The following is a 19,530-nucleotide window of genomic DNA, read 5'->3' on the forward strand; positions in this document are numbered from 1 at the left end:
GCACACTGGGAAAGGCATTATCAATTGTACTCATTATAATAACTTTCACTAGACTGTCTGCAATCGGAAATGGGTCCAGAAAGATTTAGATGTAAAGTATTTATTAAAAGTGAACAACAGAGTTTAAGCTGTAAAAACTATTTGTGGATAACTTTTTATCAACTTCCATTTACACGGACACCCACTATCCCATGTGAGCAAACATATTATCCTATGAAGTTTTCACTAAAGTGGTTTTCTACAAATAGCACACAAGATCCAAATGATCTATTCCACAGTAGAACATAGGGGTCACGAAGTGTTAGCAATCTTACATTTTTAGCATATAAATGAGGAATATTTACAGAAATATCATTACCCGATGTGTTTTTTGCATTCATGCATGTATTGATGTCTTTAAGGTCTTGCCTGCTATAATCTGCCATACTATTTCCATTACGTCATTCAGTAGTACCGCAATTCGGTGGTACATCAATCTAGTTCACAGGAACCCCAAAAGTGCGTAGTATTTTAATTACCAGGCCTTTTCACCTCTTCTGCAGCACCCGAGTAGGTGGAAATGCCAGTGGATATTGTGATTTTTTTCACTATCTTATGCTATGTTAGACTTGAAAAAATTACAGTGAGAAAAACCTACAGAAACGTTGAAGACATAGGGCCTCATTTATGACGTTTTGCTGCAGGGAAGTGCAGCAGGCCTCCCTGCTGCGCTTACCTACGGCAAAAGAAAAGAGCAGGAATGTACTATATCTATAGCATACGGCGCATTCCTGTCCTTTTCCCCTGCGCCGGCGCACAATGTGCTGCCCTGTGCTAACGCTGGCACCTATGCACCATGGTGCAAGGGTGCCTGCATAGCGGGGATGATTGTTTTTGTACAGGAAGGTAAACCTTTCTACACAAAAATAATCAAAAGAGGCTTTTTCCTCTTTCTATGTGTGTTGCAGAATGTCGCACATATAGAAAAAGAAAAAAACGAGGGGAAATAAAGATATTTCTCCTCATTGTGCCTCCATTACGCCTCCCCTGGGGAGGCGTACGCTTTTTGCGCTGCCTCAGATTTACGATTTCTGGTAAATCTGGGGCAGTGTCAAAGGGCCATGGATGTTGCTGGGAACACCCCCCGCAACACCCATTGCACGCCCCTTTAATGCAGAACACTGTGCTAAAGGGACTGATATTTATCAGGCAGCATTAAGCCAAGTAATTTGGCTTAATGCTGCCTGATAAATATGACACAGTTTTCTGCGCCATGGAAGGTCACAAAAAGTGACGTTACAAGGGTGCCAGGAGTCTCATAAATGAAGCCCATATTATGCTGAACACCAAGTTTAATCAACATCGATGTAGGTACAAGACATTTGATACATTTGTAATTCTTCCTTGAAATAAAAAAGGAGAAAGCAGCAATAATACTTTCTAAATTGCTGAAAATTAGCTTAATGCAGATGTATTATTACATGTTGCCTCACATAATTGTACTTATCCAACAGTAGGAAAACACATAAGCAACCTAACCGTGGGGTCTGGTGATCTAGTGGACTAATTCTTCCACTGTAGGGGCCTGTGTTCAAACTGAAGTTCACAGGTTAAAATCCTGGAGGGTCCACTCAGCCTTTCATCCTTCTGAAGTCAATAAAATGAGGACCGTTGAGTTGGCTAATAAATAAACATCTGTTATTCAGCACCAAAATACTCTTCTGGGTGAACGTGTGCTTTACCAATACACGTTATGTTTACTAGAATATTTTAACTGATTTGGTTTGTATATTGTTTTCAGTTGCAAAGACAAGTCTAGTCTAGTCTAGTCTGGATATTTGTATTGCGCAGACATATCACATCCCGTGAGGGAGTCTCATGGCGCATGCGGACAATCCCAGAAAAAAAGGTGAAAGATCCTGGAAGGCAAGACCTAGCTGAAAAGCCATGTTTTCAACAACTTTCGAAAACTCATGTGTTCAACAAGGAGATAATGGACGGAGCGCTGAAACTTTTCAGACACCCACCCCCAGTCATAGATCTGGGTTGAATCCGTCATCATTCTTTAACTCACTCCGCCACCCCAGTTTAGACCTAGCTATATGCAAATCAGTCTTGAACCTGTGGCTCATGGGAACAGTCCAGCCCGAACTGCCAAGCCAAATCTTCCCCAGACCAGAAACAAGCATCCTGGGACAGGTTTCGTGGTAACATACCTCATCAGCCAGGCTAGCTTGAATCCAGTGGCAAAGTGAGCAGGGGACCCACGTCTGTGCATTCCCTGCCAACTTAGGGCGAACAAAGCAAACACAAGGAAATGATGGATGGAGTACTAAAACTTTTCAGACACTCACCCCAGTCACAGATCTGAGTTGAATCCATCATAGTTCTTTAGTTCACTTCGCCAGCCCATTTTAGAACCAGCTATATGCAAATCAGTTTTGACCTTGTGCCTCATGGGAACAGTCCAGCCCGAACTGCCAAGCCAGGTCTTCCTTGGGCCGGAAACAAGCATCCTGGGACCAATTTTGGTGTAACACCCCTCCTGAGCGAGGCTAGCTTGAATCCACTGGCAAGGTGAGCAAGGGACCCACTTCTGGGCATACCCTGCCAACTTAGGGTGAATAAAGCAAACACATGGAGATGATGGATGGAGTCCTGAAACTTTTCAGACACTCACCCCAGTCACAGATCTAACTGGGTCTGAACTGGTGTGGTGAAGTGAGCTAAACAACAATGATGGATTCAACCCAAATCTGTGACTGGGGGTGAGTGTCTGAAAAATGTCATCTCCTTGTGTTTGTATTGTATTAAGTTGTACTGCATTGTATTAGGTACTATTGGTAATCAAACAAATTCCAGAAGTTCACCTTCAAGGTGCAGCAAATAATAAGACCTATCAATCATAAAATTATAAGGACCTAACAATATGAAGAAATGAATACAGGAAGACTAACATTTACTTTAAGAAAGGAACACAGTTGGAATGTTTTTCTGTGATATACTATTTATTTATGAGCAGCACATATGCGAGTCCTAGTCATTGGGTGTGGAGAGAAAGTAAAAAAAGTGGATAATTATGGATTGGCAGTGGTGGAAGAGCTCTGTTAGATATGTTCTGCTTATTAGAACAATGTTAGATAATTGAGACGCAGTGTTGCTGAAGAATTGTTTCATGCTTCCATCTCTACTTTTCCCGTTTTACTATACCCTTCCGGTATGCCTGGTAATGGGGTAAGACCTATGCTAATTGGATGAAAGTGGACTCTAGTATGGTGGATGAAATGTTCAATGGTAAGGCTGTAATATCTTTGGAGCAGTGTAATGGTCAGTTTCAACTCAGAGATAAGGTGAAATCTGGCCTGCAGAGAAATATGTGCTGCAGCCAATTAGTGTGCTTGGTTTTCTATGGACCCATAGAAGGCCTGATGTACTAGAACAGTGGTTCTTAACCTTTTGACATGTGTGTACTCTCCACTTAATCATTACTGGATCCAGGGGCCCCTCCTAAATCATTATGGGAATCTGAGGACCCTAGGTTTAGTAATTTGATGATTTGAACTGCAAAACAATACACAACAAAAACACATACAAGCATTCTTCAAACAACTGTATAAAATGGTAACATATTTTATTTAATTCAGAAATTAAAAAAATCATACATTTAGTTTTAATTGGGAAGGTTTTAGCTTTTCTAAATTCAATATTCTATTTGATGCTCTTGCACTGCTCCCAGGAATCATTCTGAGTATACTTAATTTTTAGCCTGCAGTATCAAATTCCTTCACATTGACAAAACATTTTCAAATTTTCAATTTTTATATTTTGCTTCTTTATTTATATACTCTTTAGTCATTTGTTAATATTCTTTACCTTTCTAAGGGCCAGAAGTAGGTAAATACTATTTACCTATTCTTGAATACCGAATTTTATCGATTCGGTATTTAAGAATAGGTAAATAGTATGTAGGTCATTTTTCGGTAAATTTTACCGAATCTGTCAAATTCGGTATTTACCGAATTTATATTTACCGATTCTGTAATTGCAATTTATTCCCATGGGCCTGGAGGCCCATAGGAATGAATAGAAATTATTGGTAAATACCGATTTGGTAAAAGGGGGAAAACATTGAAGGGTGGCAGGGTATTCACTTTGACACCCTGTTGCCAGCCACGGCCGGTGGTAGGTGGTAGGTGTAACTGCTGGGCAGTGATGTAGGGAGGGGGAGGGGCAGGGTGGGGGATTGTAATGTATGGATTACGGACATTTACATGTAAGTAAACACCCCTGCACCCTTGAAATTTTTCTCACTTTCGATTAGCAAATTGCGAATCGCAAATTGAGAATAACTTCCCATTCATTCCTATGGGCCTCCTGGCCCATAGAAATGAATGGGAAAGTATTCCTTAATTGCGAATCGCAATTTGCTAATCGCAATTAAGGAATTTTAAGATTTTGTACATACATACCTATTTGCGATTCTCAAATAGAGATTTCTTAAAAATCGCTATTTGAGAATCGCAAATCAGGCTGATGATACATATGGCCCTGAATTCCTTAATTTCGGCCCCTACAGCAGTAAAGCCTATTACTGGTCGGTAACAGCCGAAATTCGTTAATTTCGGCCGTTACCGACCGGTAATAGCCTTCCTGCATCTGGCCCTAAGTATTCATGGACCCCGTGAGTAGGCTTCGAGGACCCCAGTGGTCCATGGGCCACAGGATAAGAACCACTGTACTAGAAAGTTTCAGAACACGAAAAGAACTGCAGTGCACACAATTGAAGGCTCAGGCTTTGAGAGTACAACCCCCAAAGCCACAATGAACTAATGGCACATTATGGGACGCAAACAGATTTATGATTTCCAATGTCCACATTGCAACCACTTTTATGGGCAAGGAAACAAGTGTGAGAAGGTGCGCCGCCTCCTCTTTGTGAATGAAATGAATATGAACTCATTATCTGGCTCTACAACCTGTGGCTTTTGGGGGAGCACATAGAGGTCGAATAGACTGTTGCATGCTCTCCCAATAAATGCAATAGAATCATTTCGCAAATGCAAGTGGAGTGATCGTAGGACGTCGAACATGCACCCTTCACCACATCTATGCCCCATTGCTCTGCATGAGACCAGGTTTCTGCGAATCTAACTGAGAGGACATGTTGCTCAACGACAGATTAGTACTTCCGTCGCACCGTAAAATTCCCTGGGGTCGCATCATAGATACTGCTAAAAACCGCATCTGAAATGTAACAGAATTAATAACCACTTCAAGCATGGCAAGACACACAGCTCCAATCTCCAAAATGGCAGTAATGCAGAAAAATACTCACTGATTGTTATCACGTGTTTTGTGAAAGTGCAGGTCGCTGCGCACCAGGGACAAACTACATCGATAAAGTCTGCCCACACTGTATTTTACCCTATCTTTTAAGGGATCTTTTCCGTGCACTTCTGCTACCATAGGCAAGCACCCCATCACACCTAATGCAGTTATATGTATTTGCATAATTTAGTTACGCATAACATGATTATGGAAATCTGCAGATTGCTCAGTCACAGCAAGACTTACTCACTCCAGAATAACACTCGGCGCCTGTAGGAGCATGCAGGAACGGGGATCAGACTTAAGAATGCAAATGAGCTTCTTTTAATGGATTACATTTACAAGATTTTGCATTTATTATTATCTGGCCGAGTAAGAAAGCATCATCTGCTTCACACCCCACGGTTTCCCTTCCAGAGAGAATGTATAACGTTGTCAAGCGGTAGTGATTTTTTGATGGATTGAACTGATTTTTCGATTCTATATGGTGTTGCAATAATTGCCATAGTGCATCATTTCATATTTTAGCAGTATATTCTTGTGTACAAATTACAACTCCTTAATATCATCAAGTGTGTTTTTTACTGGTTTTTTTTGCTTTCCAGTTTTAGTGACTTTAATAAAACAATCTTATTACGGTACAAAATGGTCCATGTGAACCTAAAACACTTCCTTTGAAACCCATGTTTAATTAAATGCAGTTTACTTTCACAATGACTTTCACAATTTACCCTAAGAAACACTTCGATTAAAATGCACTTAGTTCTCCAAAGTTCGGTGTATAATGTTTTTAGGTCTCGCATTTTATCCACTTAGATGTTCTGTCCTTTAATCCAAAGCTCTATTGCCTTGTTATGTTTCACATTTCAAAAACAATTGAAAAATCTCACCTTATTTTTTAGTTCTGTCTTAACCGTAGTCTTTACATCCCGTTCTAAACCTCACTATTGCTTTTAATTAAGTGATTTTCTGATCTGGTTTTCATGATGGTGATAGGAACATAGAATTTTGCTGTGCAACTCATTGGTCAGACTCTGCTGGATCCATGAACCTTTTTGCTCATCTGCTCTAAAGTAAATTGAATTAAATATTAGACTTTGAGAATGGTTATCTGATACAAGGGACTAGTGCTTAGCAAATTTTGTGGCCAGGATTGGTCCAAAGATAAAGAAAACTGCTCAGTCACTCATGTGGCTCCCTTTGCAGATATTTTAAGCATTCCATCAGTTGAATAACATCTGCTTTCTTCTTTTCAGTCGGAAAGTGTTTCTTTCAGGAGGCAAATTAGCGCATGTGTTTCAAAATGTGCTCCTGGTTGATCCTGCTGACTCTCTTACGAGAAAGTGAGCAAACAGTTACTATGCTATTACTTTTCGTTGATGAAGTAGTCCCACAATTAGGGATTTGCAAGCTGAATGTGCAGCAGCACCATAGAGCACTCATTGGGTTGGGTCTGGGTGTACAAGTCTTCTGGAATGGACCTGCCACATCCAGAGATACCACAAACACCTTATTTTTAGCATGGGAATAGTGATATGGCCAGTCACGGCCCGTGGTGGTAAGAGCGGTGGGACGTTTGGGGCCGGGTGAGGGGGGATTTCGACAGACATTGAGAAAGGAAAATTATTTTGTATTTAATTTTCCCTTGTGGTTGTCAGTGAAATTCCCCCTCCACCCCCCCCCCCCCCCAACCCAGCCCCACCGCTCTTACCTGCACGGGACGCAGCTGGATAAGGCCTTGATGGGGTGGCAGGATGGGAATCCTGGTACTACTCTCCATCATCATCACTGCCAGAAAAATGCTCTTACCTTTGATTCTGCTATGACGTGTCATCATTCTCTTGGCTTTCTGATGACTGACGCTCCTACATAGAGGTTGAGAAACAAGAATGATTTTCTCCTTTACGACTGCTATCTGCTTTAAAACTCTGAAAAATGTGGGTTATTATTCTGGGAATAAACATAATTGTTTCAGGACACAAATCAGTTGACTTAGAAACTCTGTTTAACCTCTGTTAGCTTTGCCACATCTACAGGATATTCCACAATTAAATGTATGAGAGGTTTAAGCACTGCCAAACAACATTAAGAAAACAACACAATAGAAATCCCAAACCTGTGTTTAAATCTAGAAGGGAAAATTAAACATAAATCGTTGAAAAAGATGAAGGGAAGAAGAGACGTAGATTTTTCATAGTCTGAGGCAAAACACGTAATGTAATTGAAGAGCGCCAACTGATGTCAATGTTTGCAGAAGACTAGGATCTAGACGCAATTTAGTCTGACCAGAATGAAGTGAGGGTCAGGTAAGCCATGAAAGACACACCAGTCAAGTAGATTTAATTTGGGACTTTGTTATATTTCTGGCTCTCATTTTCTTCCAGATGTCCAAGGCAGTGAGTGTGAGAAGTTGGCCTGGTATATAATGCTCACTAATTCTTAGTGATCACTTTGTACCATGCCAAGCAACCCTTATGATGATGGTTGTAATTCAACCTTGTAGACCAGTTATCCTAGTGGTAACGTGGACAAAGCAGTCTTAGGCTAAACTCTGAAGGGCATGTGAAGCCAGCTGTTATACCATACACAACCCCCTTGAATACCAAATGAAAGGGACAGCACATAGATATATATTGAAAATATATATTGATTTATTAACTATAAAATCCCCTGGACTCTTTATGAGCACAGAAGCATAAGCGTTAAATCACAAGACAGTTTAAAATACACAAAAGTTGCACAATATGGATGAGCCCTAGGGGCCACCTAAACCATATACTAAGAAAGTGGTATAAGAGATACCAGGAGGAAAGTGAAGAGGCCTAGGGCCTTGGGAATCGCTGGAGCTATTCGAGACTAGCAGTGACTAAGTCGGGAGAGGCCCACGGGACTCGGGTGCAGTGTTCAAAGTGCACGCACTTTCCAATACAAAGTCTATGGTGCGTAAAAAGTACAAAGTTAGTTTAAGGGCACTTCCGCTGAACCTAGAGGAACAAAACTTAAGACACAGACCCTAGAGGTGTGTACCAGTGTAGGGACACCGGCGTTGCAATGTTACCTCACCACCAGGAAGCGGGTGCACAGGGTCGAAGTGGCGTCGGGTTTTGACACGCAGGTTCTTGGCGCTTGAAGCTGAAGATGCTGCAGGCGATGTGAAGGAGAAGTGTCCGGTGGATCCAAGGGTGGATCTGAAGTGGTGAAGACCTGAAAGCAGAGGGGACAATGTTCAAAGTCACTGACCAGTGACCACCGTGGAACCAGATTGGAACCAGGCAAAGTCGGGTGCAAACAGGTGATGAGGTGTTGCTTCTCTCTGCAGCCACGTGGACACGAAGAGGTCAAGGACGTCCAGGAGTCGATCACAAGCTGTCCCTTGAAGGCTCTAGCTGATGGCAGTGTCGGCAACTCGATTGAAGCAAACAAGCCTTGGCTAACGCAAGCCACGGCGAAAGTAAATAAAGGCTTATTACTCGGACCAGCAAGGTCAGAGCGGGTACTCCTTTCTACAGGAGCGAGTGCAGGTCTGGAGCAACCAGACCCACAGTGTAAATCGTAGGTTTCGTCGCCAAGATGGCCGCTGATCACGTGACAAGCGGCTGGGATGGCGAGTCGAGTGGCACAAAGCAAAAGGGCCCCATGCAGATCGTGGAGATGCTGGAGGGCTGGTCTTTGGTGCAAATGTTGCTCGGTTGTGGGGCTTCTCAAACCCCAAAGCACAGAGTCGAGGGTGCCTCGGGTGCTGCGCAGTCAGCGTCTCGGGGGTCTTTCAAGATGTCTGCTCCCACATCTCTCGGTGCCTCCACGGGTCCCTTCTTTGCAGGGACTGTGGATCGGGCTGTGAGAAGTCTGGGAAGCTGGGTCTTGTCAGGCTCTGCACTCGGGCTCCGGCGGGAGGCGGCGGCAAAGCAGACGTCGAGGTGCTGGGTGATGCCTGTGTTCACAGGGTGGCCCCTCCTAGGCCACAAGGGAGATTCTCTTCAGTCTTCTGTGCAGCAGAATGTCGAAATCCAGTCTTCTTCTTGTTTAAAGTTGATTCAGGATGATCTGCTGTGCAATGGCACTGCTCCCACTCTTATTCCAATCTGAGGGGTGGATCTCCTGCTAGGTCCCTCCCCTATGGATGGGACCAGGAAGGGGGGTGGTTACACCCCCTCTCCTTTGTCCAGATCCTCGCAGGACTGGGGCTGGAAAGTCCCAGAACCGGTTTGGGCTGGCTTATGCACAGGGACACCTTGTGTGCCCCAGGCATGTCTCAATCTATTCAGCCCTGTCCTACCCAATACACAAAACCCTGTCTGGGGTGGTGCTCGCACCTCCCCAGGCAGGAAACCCTTTGTCCAGGCCCTCCTCGCTGGAAGGACTCCCAGCAGGAGGAGGTCAGACATGTGTCTGTGGTGGCAGCATCCATTTTGTGATGCTGAGGCTCTGTTTAACTTTAACCGGGGTTAAGGCTACACACATGTCGTGTCCCTCTAGAAGGGTGGAATGCTATCCCCATCGCCAGAACTGGCGAGGGGATAGTATTCCAATTCGTATGACACCTTACTCGACATGTTTTGATAAAGCCAAACCAAAGATAGCATATAACCGCGAGGATTATAATGCACTTAAGAGTATATGGTATGGCAATATCCCAGAACAGCTTAGGGATTGGTTCCCGACAGCTGCAGACAGGCTCAGCTCATGCTAGAGCACCATCTCACATGTAACCATGCACTCTGCCCCCAGGATTGCAGGGGCCTTCCATAGGAATGGCTTACAGGTTAACATGTGTCCAGTTTAAGGTTAGATATAGGGATAGTATATCTAAGTAAGAGGTGATTACACCAACTTACCCCAGCTGAGTGATCAGCCAGTTGTGTCAAATCTGGAGGCCAGGCCAGGGGTGGCACAAGACGTGCTGCAGCCCCTGGTAGGCCTTGGATGCACCTATGCCCTGGGTACCTAGGGTACACTGTTACAGGGACCTATAAGGTGAACCAGTTCCAATTATGTTATGCACCTAGGGTACATGGAGTCCATTTTAAGGAGAGAGCAATCAGCCTGGGGCCCTGAATAGCAGGATCCCAGGCCAACTAAGTCAAAAACCAGCTAAACACCAGGCAAAAAGTTTGGGGGTAACCATAGTCAGATATCCACCTTCCTACATAACCCCCCCCCCCCCAAACGAAAGGAGATAAGGCTATCCTTGACCAGGTAAGCCTATATTGCCTAAGTGGCCATATAAGGAAGTACCAGCTCTGGCTTGGTAACCCCCTGTTTCATGGTCCACTAAGCAATCCCTCACCCTAAGGGTATCTGAGGGTCTCCACCATAGGGAATCTCTACCTGTGGTGTGTCTTTGCAAAGTCAAAGGCTGGTGTTGAGATGGAGTACTGAAGTGAGTCTCCTCTGTAGGGCTCAGCTTCCTCCAATCACTCTCCACCATGTGTGCCTTTCTTTCTTTGACTGAGTTGCACTGTGCTCTCAGGGTCAACCTCTGGCTACCTAAAGCTGGAGGCTGAGTCCCTCTGTTTGGCTTACTGAAGGGACAGTTCAGGTTTGGGCCCTTAGGGTCCCAGGTTTGGCTGTGCCCAACAATAGCCATCTGGGGGAGGTCCCTAACTACTTTTAAGGGGGATCCCTCAGGAATTTTTAAAGTTTGCACCTCACTAGGGCTACTAGTTTCGGTGCCCCTAATCTGTGGATGGGGGTGCTTTATTTGACAGGGGGCCCTTTGGGTCTCACTGTCCTTCTTGTCCTCTGCAGCCCTGGGCTGAGTAAGGCAAGGTAGAGAGGGGCAGGTTACCTGCTCCAGACTGGGTCCCACCTGAGAAGGGTCCACTGCCATCAGATGCTCTGTTAGGCCAGGCCTAACAACCTCTGGGACAGTTCCTTCATCAGGGGTAAGATCAGTTTCCTAAGGAGGCTGATCCTTTCCTAAAGTCTGGTGGGAGGGAGATTTCTCTTCCTCCTCAATGCTCTCTGTTTGGGTGGAGTGATCCATCATTTCAGGCTTCACTACCCATGTATCAGTTTGAGTTTGGGCTGTGGCCATCACAGCCCCACCAACCTTTTCAGGAGGAGACTCAGTTTGGGTATGGGCTGTTACTAGTACAGCCCTGCTACTCTTTTCAGTAGGGAGGTTATCTAAAGATGGGGCTGAGGTTTGCTCAGCCCTCCCAACCTTTTCAGGAAGGACATCTTGGATTGGGGCTGTAGCCATCACAGCCCCACTAACCTTTCCATGGAGATTTACCATTCTAGAATGGGTTTGCTGTTCAACCTCAGCCCAGGCTGAGATTTCCAAATCATTACCCAGTAGGCAATCTACAGGCAAGTTGGCTGACACTGCCACTCTCTTTGGGCCAGTGACACCTCCCAAGCTAAGATTGACTACTGCCATGGGATGATTGGTTTCTATGCCATCAATGTTTGTCACCTGATATCTGGCATCAGGTAAAAGTTGCCTTGAGGGGACTAGACATTCAGCCACCATGGTGATGCTAGCCCCTGTGTCTCTGAAGGCCTCAACTTTCAAACCATTGATGAGGGGCTCCTGTCTATACTTGCTCAAAGTGTTTGGGCAAGCAGTGAAATTGGCAACCCCCATGCCAGTCTCATAGACAAGAGTATCTGAGTTAGGGGACCTGGATAGGCCAGAGTCCACCTGTCCTCCAAAAGTAAACCCACCCAAATTCTTGGGGGTGCTCCCACCACCTGGGGGACCACTGCTAACAGTGACAGGAGGTGTTGGAGCCTTACCTGGAGGTATATTCTCTTTATTGCCATTCTTGGGACAACAGCTATCTGTTTTGTAATGCCCCACCTGTTTACAGGTATGACAATAAGGCTTTTTCTGGGTTGTAGAAGTGTCTTGGGACCCACCCCCATTCTTGGAGTTTTGGGGCCCTGGGGAAGTCTTTTCCTTACTTTTATCCCCACCCTTCTCTTGAGGCTTGGTAGTCTCTTTCTTTTGGTCACCACCCTGGTTCTTAGGCCTGATCCTGGTTCTGACCCATTTGTCTGCCCTCCTACCCAATTCTTGTGGGGAGGTCAGATCAGAGTCAACCAGGTGCTGATGTAGAAGCTGATTTTGACAATTACTTAAGATTTGCTCTCTCATAATTAAATTATACAATCCTGTATAGTCAGTAACCTTACTTCCCAGCAACCAGCCCTCCAGAGCCTTAGTGGCACATTCAACAAATTCAGACCAGTCCTGAGTCTGTGTCTTCTGGGTATCTCTGAACATTAACCTGTACTGTTCAGTGGTTAAGCCTAACCCATCAATCAGAGCACTCTTCAGGACCATGTAGTTTCTAGAATACTCATCACTAACTGTGAGGAGTCTGTCTCTGCCTCTACCTTCAAAGGAGAGCCACAAGATTGCTGCCCACTGCTCCTGAGGGATCTGCTGTACCATGCAGGCTCTCTCAAGTGCAGTCATCCATTTGTGGATATCATCCCCAGCTTTGTAGGGGGGCACAATCTTACTCAGGTTTCTTGTATCAAAAGACCTGTCTTTATCCTTCTGGATAGTGCTGCCACCAGTGGATCCTAATCCACTCTCTCTAGGCTGTCTTGCTCTAGCAAGTTTCTCTTTGGCCAGGGCAACCTCTAACTCTTGCCTCTGGATCCTAAGCTCAGCCTCTCTCATCTTGGCCTCATGTTCCCTTCTCTGAGGGCTAGTCATCTCCCTTCTGGAGTGACCATGAGAACCTCTAGAAGCATGGGAGTTGTTAGAGTCACCTGAGTGAGTCCTTCTCCTCCTAGGCTTCTGGTTAAGTCCACCTGGGGGTCTGAATGGGTTGGTACCACATTCATTCCCAAGTAGGCTTAAGTTAGTCTGGTTCAGTCTACTGACCAGCACCTGACTATTTCTGTCATCATCTGACTCACTGCTTCCCCCCTCTTCCTCTTCTTCCTCATCTACCTGAGGAGCTCCAGTGATGGGGGCTTCCTCATCTACCAGGATGATAGGGACAGGGGTGTCTATAGTGTCATCCTCTGAAGGATGGCCTCCATCAGCATTCCCAGTGGGGTCTGCCTTAGAGGGCTTTAGAGTCTCAGACTGGTCTAAGAGCTCTCTTAGGTGGTCTGTAGTAGGGGAAGGCCCTGTCTTCAGACCCCTTAAGACACAAAGCTGTCTTAGTTCCTTAAAGGAGAAAATAGCAAATTTGGATGGTGCCCTTGGAGGGTCACTCTCAACAGGGATGTTACCAGTGGAACCCTCTGCTCCAGACATTGCTCTAGTGTGGGTGGATGTGTTGCAATCTACCTACACTGGTGTTTACCTACTAAACCTATCTAGTAGTTGTAGCTAGGGTGTGCTACTCCCTTTGCTCTACAACAACTAAGTTCAGTAGAACTTAAGTATACTAGTCTTGTTTTATATGTACCTAGCAGGTACCTGTATGATCTTTCAAATGATAATCTCAAAGATTGTAATGGTAAAACAACAGCAAGCTCAGATCCCAATCCGCTGCTCACCAATGTGAGAAGTTGGCCTGGTATATAATGCTCACTAATTCTTAGTGATCACTTTGTACCATGCCAAGCAACCCTTATGATGATGGTTGTAATTCAACCTTGTAGACCAGTTATCCTAGTGGTAACGTGGACAAAGCAGTCTTAGGCTAAACTCTGAAAGGCATGTGAAGCCAGCTGTTATACCATACACAACCCCCTTGAATACCAAATGAAAGGGACACCACATAGATATATATTGAAAATATATATTGATTTATTAACTATAAAATCCCCTGGACTCTTTATGAGCACAGAAGCACAAGCGTTAAATCACAAGACAGTTTAAAATACACAAAAGTTGCACAATATGAATGAGCCCTAGGGGCCACCTAAACCATATACTAAGAAAGTGGTATAAGAGATACCAGGAGGAAAGTGAAGAGGCCTAGGGCCTTGGGAATCGCTGGAGCTATTCGAGACTAGCAGTGACTAAGTCGGGAGAGGCCCACGGGACTCGGGTGCAGTGTTCAAAGTGCACGCACTTTCCAATACAAAGTCTATGGTGCGTAAAAAGTACAAAGTTAGTTTAAGGGCACTTCCGCTGAACCTAGAGGAACAAAACTTAAGACACAGACCCTAGAGGTGTGTACCAGTGTAGGGACACTGGCGTTGCAATGTTACCTCACCCCCAGGAAGTGGGTGCACAGGGTCGAAATGGCGTCGGGTTTTGACACGCAGGTTCTTCGCGCTTGAAGCTGAAGATGCTGCTGGCGATGTGAAGGAGAAGTGTCCGGTGGATCCAAGGGTGGATCTGAAGTGGTGAAGACCTGAAAGCAGAGGGGACAATGTTCAAAGTCACTGACCAGTGACCACCGTGGAACCAGATTGGAACCAGACAAAGTCGGGTGCAAACAGGTGATGAGGTGTTGCTTCTCTCTGCAGCCACGTGGACACGAAGAGGTCAATGACGTCCAGGAGTCGATCACGAGCTGTTCCTTGAAGGTTCTAGCTGATGGCGGTGTCGGCAACTCGATTGAAGCAAACAAGCCTTGGCTAGCGCAAGCCATGGGGAAAGTAAAAAAAGGCTTATTACTCGGACCAGCAAGGTCAGAGCGGGTACTCCTTTCTACAGGAGCGAGTGCAGGTCTGGAGCAACCAGACCCACAGTGTAAATTGTAGGTTTCGTCGCCAAGATGGCCGCTGATCACGTGACAAGCGGCTGGGATGGCGAGTCGAGTGGCACAAAGCAAAAGGGCCCCACGCAGATCGTGGAGATGCTGGAGGGCTGGTCTTTGGTGCAAATGTTGCTCGGTTGTGGGGCTTCTCAAACCCCAAAGCACAGAGTCGAGGGTGCCTCGGGTGCTGCGCAGTCAGCGTCTCGGGGGTCTTTCAAGATGTCCGCTCCCACGTCTCTCGGTGCCTCCACGGGTCCCTTCTTTGCAGGGACTGTGGATCGGGCTGTGAGAAGTCTGGGAAGCTGGGTCTTGTCAGGCTCTGCACTCGGGCTCCGGCGGGAGGCGGCGGCAAAGCAGACGTCGAGGTGCTGGGTGATGCCTGTGTTCACAGGGTGGCCCCTCCTAGGCCACAAGGGAGATTCTCTTCAGTCTTCTGTGCAGCAGAATGTCGAAATCCAGTCTTCTTCTTGTTTAAAGTTGATTTCAGGATGATCTGCTGTGCAATGGCACTGCTCCCACTCTTATTCCAATCTGAGGGGTGGATCTCCTGCTAGGTCCCTCCCCTATGGGTGGGACCAGGAAGGGGGGTGGTTACACCCCCTCTCCTTTGTCCAGATCCTCGCCAGGACTGGGGCTGGAAAGCCCCAGAACCGGTTTGGGCTGGCTTATGCACAGGGACACCTTGTGTGCCCCAGGCATGTCTCAATCTATTCAGCCCTGTCCTACCCAATACACAAAACCCTGTCTGGGGTGGTGCTCGCACCTCCCCAGGCAGGAAACCCTTTGTCCAGGCCCTCCTTGCTGGAAGGACTCCCAGCAGCAGGAGGTCAGACATGTGTCTGTGGTGGCAGCATCCATTTTGTGATGCTGAGGCTCTGTTTAACTTTAACCGGGGTTAAGGCTACACACATGTCGTGTCCCTCTAGAAGGGTGGAATGCTATCCGCATCGCCAGAACTGGCGAGGGGATAGTATTCCAATTCGTATGACACCTTACTCGACATGTTTTGATAAAGCCAAACCAAAGATAGCATATAACCGCGAGGATTATAATGCACTTAAGAGTATATGGTATGGCAATATCCCAGAACAGCTTAGGGATTGGTTCCCGACAGCTGCAGACAGGCTCAGCTCATGCTAGAGCACCATCTCACATGTAACCATGCACTCTGCCCCCAGGATTGCAGGGGCCTTCCATAGGAATGGCTTACAGGTTAACATGTGTCCAGTTTAAGGTTAGATATAGGGATACTATATCTAAGTAAGAGGTGATTACACCAACTTACCCCAGCTGAGTGATCAGCCAGTTGTGTCAAATCTGGAGGCCAGGCCAGGGGTGGCACAAGACGTGCTGCAGCCCCTGGTAGGCCTTGGATGCACCTATGCCCTGGGTACCTAGGGTACACTGTTACAGGGGCCTATAAGGTGAACCAGTTCCAATTATGTTATGCACCTAGGGTACATGGAGTCCATTTTAAGGAGAGAGCAATCAGCCTGGGGCCCTGAATAGCAGGATCCCAGGCCAACTAAGTCAAAAACCAGCTAAACACCAGGCAAAAAGTTTGGGGGTAACCATAGTCAGATATCCACCTTCCTACAGTGAGGACCACTTGAAGTCAGTTATGCTGTTTTCACGTTCCTACTGAGGCCTTCAGTTTTGTGGCAAAAGATCTGCAGGAAAAAGTCAGATTCCACAGCCATCATAGTGGCTTCAATGCTGGAATGAATGTGTTACCTCATTCCAGTCCAAGGTCCCACATTCAAATTAAGTCACTTTTTGGTTTCCTGGAGCGGGGCAAGATGCTTTAGCCAAACTGGGTTTCACAAGGTCAGATATTTCTAGTCTGTAGTATAGCAGTAGCTTAGAATGCAGGTGGAAACTGTTCAGGTTGGGACAATCTGTAGCCGGGTAGTTCATGTCTTCTTCAGGGAGCATTGGTACCTTCTTCCTATGTCTTTTTAATTCGTAATGCTGGGAAAGTAACTTGTGGTCCTGCTGCAGTTCCCAGTTTCTCTTAGGCAACTTGCTTTGGGCCACTGCATTGGGCAGCTAACGCTTGTACACAAGATAGAGCCATTTTCAGCTATTTGTGTCACTAAAGCAGACAACAAGATGCCAACCAGGTGACTCTTGGGGAGTAGTTCGAGTCCCTGGGTGCAATTCAAGAGCATGAGTTATCCCTGTGAATTCAACCAGGGTATACCAATGATGTACTACATGTTGGCAGTGTCACCATTGTCCAGCTTCTTCAGGGAACTGAGACCTCTGTCTTGCTGTGATAGTTACCAAAACTCACCTTGTATTATATTTAATATTTCTGTATTGATGAGTAAGCAATCACTCAGGGGGGCAGGGGATTAAGCCCAGCCAGGTTAGAGACAAAGAAGCCTCTGACGATTATTCAGATTATTGTAAAACCTCGTTGTTAATACTAATTGCTCTACCTCCGGACTGGCACACAGATATGTTGCATTTACAAACGCTACCAGGAAGCGAGAAGGAAAAGGCTTATTGAAAGGAAAAATCAGATCCCACCCTGGTTTCAGGGTGAAATGAGGGCTGTTCACAGAGTGTTACTGTGAAAAGTCCTCTTCTAGGAAAAGTGCCTGTAAAGTGTTAGTCCAGCGCAGCATTTCCCAAGCATTGGCGGCTGCCTCTGTATGGGGGTGGTGGGCCAGGGGCATGATATAAAAATAAAAAACTGTACTTACCTTTTTTGCCGCTGCATGTCTCTCCTCAGTCCTCGCAGAGCACTGGAAGCACCCAGGCTCTCGGACTCTCCAAGGCAATCACGGCGCTGCAGGGCAACACAGCCCAGTGGAGAACATGCTAAGTGCGCATGACTGGACAGCCCCAGAGGGCGTCCAGCTTTGCCCGCCAGACCTGACTGGAGTCAAAGTCCAGCAAAGAAAACCAAAATGATAATAACTTCTTGTTATTATCATTTTTTTTTTTGGCACTGCGAGTAGTAGAGCAACGCTCCTCCGCCTTAACTGGGGAGCCGCCACTGTTCTGAAGCTGTGAGTCGAAATACACTGGAGAGTCAAGAGACGATTTTTGGTGGTTCGGGAAAGTCCGAGCAATAAATAAAGACGCCTTTAAATTCTGTGTTTATTTTGTCACATTTACTGGTGCTTCAAAAACAGTGGTCAAATGTCAGGCTATGACTTCTGACGAATTGCTGCTTATTCTTATAACAAGGGGATTAGTGTTAACTTTTCTTTCCCTGACTGCAAAGTAAGAGAAGTTTTACCATTGAATTATGTAACAAGCTTTCTGAAGAACAGGGATTATCAAAGAAAAGGCTTTAGAATGTAGTTTTTTCAACACACAACAAAATGTATTTAGCTGTATATTGACTGCATACATTCAGCAGTTAGGAAAGCAGAAATGAAACACATTGTATGTACTTTTGGAGTGACCTGGAAACTGAAAGATTAGTAGATTCAAAACAACTCAAGGCACTTTACTTGGTAATGCACACATAATAAATATTCACAGAAACTGGATTTCCACACATTATCATTTGTCATCCTTATCAATAAAACTGAACGAATTCAGGAGCCATTTATTTAGAAAATGTGATGTCTGTAAATAAGAATCTACTACCACAGATTGTTTTAGATACATTAAAAAACAACCCCATTGGTGTCCACTAATGGTAGTTTGTCTCAAGCTAACCCATGTGCTATGAAAGGTGCTTGATGTTCAATTTTCACTGTGGGGCTCATAATTACAAAATTAAGACAACATTATGCAAATCCAATTAAGTTAAAGAAAGAAGAAGATATCAAGAGGAATAGGAACATTTAAAGATAATTTTATAAAGTGGTAGGTACGGAGATTGATCTGAATGCAGGTAAACATTCTGATGCTGGTATCCTGCATGAAACACTGGTGTAATGTGTCAGAACTACGTTTTGCTGGCAGCAATGGGTAAGTAACAAAGCCAATAATATAAAATTGATAGATATTGATTCAAGGGAAACTGGCCAAATAATCGTGGTGCTAAAAAATTCTAGTGCACTTCGACCTGACTGACCTGATCTTAAGGCACATATGGAATTGCAGGATCAAATATTGGTGACTATAAGGGAGATATTTGAAATTATGGAAATACAGAAGATCTGGAAAGGGGCATTACTTGTGCCTTCAAAATAAAAACCACCTTGCTTGAGAATTATCATTTACATTCAGTGCTCTATCTGGTCAGGGGCGGCTCCTCCGTTAAGGCGGAGGAGCGTCACCCACTACCTCAGCGTTCTTTATTGTTCAATTAATTAAAATCATTACAATATACTACATTTTCCATATGTAAAAAAGGAATAGAAAAAAGGAAAGGGTACACTGCTATCTGAATTTGCTAAAAGCTATCAAATCGTAGAAACAATTGTCCAAACTAAGAGGCTGATTACGATGGAATAACGTTCGCCACCACGTCCGTCACACCATTGTAACCTGAATTACCCATCGCCATATTACGATGGCGTTGGGTATCGCTGCTGACGGAAAGCTCGTCTGCCGCTTTTCTGCCGGTCGGCAATCGTTACGATTGCCGGCCGGTGGAGCAGGGGCACAAGTGTGGTGGCGGTGCCTA

Source organism: Lissotriton vulgaris, chromosome 9, assembly GCF_964263255.1.
Source record: "Lissotriton vulgaris chromosome 9, aLisVul1.2, whole genome shotgun sequence".
Taxonomy (NCBI): Eukaryota; Metazoa; Chordata; class Amphibia; order Caudata; family Salamandridae; genus Lissotriton; species Lissotriton vulgaris.